The sequence below is a fragment of the Triticum dicoccoides genome, chromosome 2B (assembly GCF_002162155.2).
Source record: "Triticum dicoccoides isolate Atlit2015 ecotype Zavitan chromosome 2B, WEW_v2.0, whole genome shotgun sequence".
Taxonomy (NCBI): domain Eukaryota; kingdom Viridiplantae; phylum Streptophyta; class Magnoliopsida; order Poales; family Poaceae; genus Triticum; species Triticum dicoccoides.
Window position 1 is genome coordinate 657560844 of NC_041383.1, and position 4470 is coordinate 657565313.

Genomic DNA, 4470 nt, shown 5'->3' on the forward strand with positions numbered 1-4470 from the left:
GAAGAGAACGGCGAGTTTCCCCGCCGCCTGTTGAGCATCCGACTCTCGGAGGTCGCCTTGGCCGCCGAGAGGGAGTCGGAGAGAATGACGCCCGCCATCGGATCGACCGACTCCACCGATCCCTGGCGCTGGAAGAAGAAGATGAGCTGGGTCCGCCTTGTTTCGGGCCCCGCATCAGAGACGAGCCCTTCCCCAAAGGATTCACCCTCCCCCGAGACACACCCAAGTACACCGGCTCCGTGAAGCCAGAAGACTGGCTGATAGACTACTCCACAGCCGTCAGCATAGCAAACGACAACAAGCCAGTTGCCGTGAAGTACGTTCCTCTCATGCTCCAGGGCACGGCCCGGACATGGCTGAACAGCCTGAAGCCCCGCAGCATCAATAGCTGGGTCGACTTCACCGAAGCCTTCATCCGCAACTTCACAAGCACGTACAAGCGACCTCCCAAGCCGCGCCAGCTCTCCTTGTGCGTGCAAGGCCCTGAAGAATCAACACGCGACTACCTCACGCGCTGGGGCGAGCTTCGAAACTCCTGCGAGGGCGTGCACGAGGTGCAGGCTATCGAGTACTTCACTGCCGGATGCCGAGAGGGCACCCTCCTCAAGCACAAACTCCTCTGCGACGAACCAGAGACCCTCGACGAACTGCTAGTCATAGCAGACAAGTACGCCACGGCCGACTCTTCCATGAAGACGGAGATTCAAGTCAACGCGGCTGGCAAAGTGACTCCCCAGGCTCCCAGAACTCCGGCCGGAGACACCAGTTAGCGACAGCAACAGAACGACAACAAGCGCAAGGCCCAGCAGCCGACTTCCAACAGTCGGCAGGTCGCAGCAGTAGAAGATCAGCAGCCGGAGGGGCAGCCTCTGGTCAAGCGGCAGAAGGGCGGCAAGTCCAATTGGTTGCCGACTTTTTCCTATGAGTAGACCTTGGATGGTCCTTGCAAGTTCCACAGCGGCGCGAAGCCGTCAAACCACACCACCACTTAGTGCCACTGGCTCACCAGGATCGCCAAGGGAGACGGCCTCACTCCTCCGCCGCCTGCTGGGCCGCCGCCTCCGCCGCCGCCCCAGCAGCCGGCGGCTCGGCCAGTCGGCGCAGTACAAGACGAGTTCCCAGAAGAGCATGGAGCCTACGTAGTGTTCACCAGTGTGGCAGATGACCGGCGCAGCAGGCACCAACAGCGGCAAGAAGTAAATGCAGTAGCAACAGATGCCCCAGAGTTCATGCATTGGTCCGAAAGGCCTATCAGCTGGAGTCGGGCGGACCATCCAGAGGTGATGCCGAGTCCGGGCTCTTATGCCCTGGTCCTAGGTGCGACCTTAGCCACTGATAGGCGGGCCGCCTGTTTTTCGCGGGTCCTAATAGATGGAGGCAGCAGCATAAACATCCTGTACGAGGACACCATGGAGAAGCTAGGAATCAAGCGAAGACAGCTGCAGAGCAGCCGCACCGTGTTCCATGGAATTGTACCCGGCCTCTCCTGTTCACCGATCGGCAAGATCCTGATAGATGTCCTCTTCGGAGACAAAGATCACTTCCGCCGAGAGCCGGTCTGGTTCGAGGTGGTGGACTTGGAGAGCCCGTACCATGCTCTGCTTGGCCGACCTGCCTTGGCCAAGTTCATGGCGGTTCCCCACTACGCCTACCTCAAAATGAAGATGCCGAGTTCCAAGGGGATTCTGACCGTAGCCGGCGACTACAAGAAGTCGTCCGCCTGCGCGGCCGAGAGCAATCGATTGGCCGAGTCCCTGGTGATCGCGGCCGAGAAGCAGCTCCTTGACCGAGTCGTGGCGATGGCCGGAAAGCAGCCAGAGATGTCGCCTGACCCCAAGGAGTCGGAGGCGGAAGGATCGTTCAAGCCGGCCAAAGAGACCAAGAAGATACCCTTGGACCCGGAGCACCTAGAGAGGTACGCTGTCATGGGCACGGGCCTTGACAGCAAATAGGAAGGCGAGCTCGTCGATTTCCTCTGTGAGAATCGGGACATCTTTGCATGGTCCCCCAAGGACATGCCGGGTGTACCGATAGAATTCGCCGAGCACAAGCTACACGTCAGGCCAGATATGAAGCCCGTCAGGCAGCCCTTGCGCCGCCTGTCAGAAGAGAAGAGAAGAGTAGTTGGGGAAGAGATAGCCCGGCTCCTGGCAGCCGGTTTCATCATGGAAGTGTTTTTTCCAGAGTGGCTGGTGAACCCGGTTTTGGTACTGAAGAAGAACAAGCAATGGCGGATGTGCATCGACTACACAAGCCTCAACAAAGCCTGCCCAAAGGACCCGTTCGCTCTGCCAAGAATCGATCAGGTGATAGACTCCACAGCCGGATGCGAGCTGCTGAGTTTCCTAGACGCATACTCAGGATACCACCAGATCAAGCTGCATCCAGCGGACAGACTGAAGACCGCATACATCACACCATTTGGAGCCTTCTGCTACCTAACAATGACGTTCGGCTTGAGGAATGTCGGCGCCACCTTTCAGCGTTGCATGCAGAAGTGCCTCCTCAAGCAACTCGGCCGGAACGCCCACGTCTACGTGGATGATGTGGTGGTGAAGACGGAAAAGCGTGGGACGCTGCTGGAAGACCTCAAGGAGACCTTTGAAAATCTGCGCCGATTCAGGATCAAGCTCAACCCCGAGAAGTGCGTTTTTGGAGTACCAGCCGGCCAGCTCCTTGGCTTCCTGGTCTCCGAACGCGGCATAGAGTGCAACCCCATGAAGATCAAGGCCATCGAGAGAAGGAGGTACCCAACCGACTATTGGATGTGCAGAAGTTCACCGGCTGCCTGGCGTCCATCAGCCGATTTATCAGTCGGCTGGGCGACAAAGCTCTGCCCTTATATCAATTGATGAAGAAGACCACCTTTTTTGAGTGGAACCACAAGGCAGATGAGGCATTTCTCCAGCTGAAGAAGATGTTGACTACTCCCCCCGTGTTGGCGGCTCCGACTCCCAAAGAGCCCATGCTGTTGTACATCGCCGCCACCAGCCGAGTAGTCAGCACAGTCATTGTAGTCGAGCGCAAGGAGGAAGGAAAGGCGCTCCCTGTCCAGAGACCGGTATATTACCTAAGCGAGGTACTGTCGACCTCCAAGCAGAACTACCCTCACTACCAGAAGATGTGCTCCGGCATGCATTTTGCCGCCAAGAAGCTGAAGCCCTACTTTCAAGAGCATCCAATCACTGTGGTTTGCACCGCCCCGCTAGCCGAGATCATTGGAAGCCGAGACGCCTCCGGTCGAGTGGCCAAATGGGCTATAGATCTAGCTCCTTACACCATCCACTACCAGCCCTGCACCGCCATCAAGTCGCAGGCACTGGCTGACTTTCTCGTCGACTGGGCCGAGACCCAGTACCTACCGCCAGCGCCTGACTCCACCCATTGGCGGATGCATTTCGATGGCTCCAAGATGCACACCGGCCTGGGAGCCGGCGTCGTCCTCACCTCCTCTAAGGGCGACAAGCTCAAGTATGTGCTGCAGATCCACTTCGCCGCCTCCAACAACGTCGCCGAATATGAGGCGCTCATTCATGGGCTCCGGCTTGCCAAAGAGCTCGGCATCCGCCGGATCCTGTGTTATGGCGACTCCGACTTGGTGGTCCAGCAATCATCCGGCGACTGGGACGCCAAAGACGCAAACATGGCGAGCTACCGCTTCCTAGTGCAGCAACTCAGCGGATACTTCGAGGGGTGCGAATTCCTTCACATGCCAAGAAATGACAATGATCAAGCAGATGCCTTGGCACGAGTCGGCTCCACTCGCCAAGCGATACCTTCCGGCGTCGCCCTTCAGCGCCTCCTCAAGCCGTCTATCAAGCCCTCACCAGAGTTAGACTCCATCTTCGTGCCGGCTCCTCCAGAAGTAGTCAGATCCGACTCCAAAGCCCCAGCAGGCAGCCTCAAGAAAACCACAGTTGAAACTGGCCCGGGGACTTCAGAGCCCGGCCCGGGGACTGCGCCAACTGGCCCGGGGACTTCGGAGCCCGGCCCGGGGACTGTGCCAGTCGGCCCGGGGACTTTAGAGCCCGGCCCGAGGATTGCGCCAGTCGGCCCAGAGACTCCGTTAATCCAGCAAACGGCTGTAGACTCCAACCCGCCGCCTCCCAGCCCAGCACCCCTTGCCCAAGTCGTTGTGGTAGCAGTTGAAGAGATTGCAGCACCTTCATGGGCGCAGCCCATCCTCAAATTTCTAGTGAACAAAGAATTGCCAACAGATGAGATCCTGGCTCGGCAAGTGCAGCGCCGAGCGGCATCATACACCATAGTCAACAGAGAGCTAGTCAGGCGCAGTGTCACTGGTGTCTACCAGCGCTGCGTAGAATCAGAACAAGGCCAAGCGATTCTCAGAGACATCCATCAGGGCGAGTGCGGCCACCATGCGGCTTCAAGGGCACTCGTGGCCAAAGCCTTTCAACACGGCTTCTTTTGGCCGACTGCCCTGGAAGAAGCTAAAGAGCTAGTCCAAAA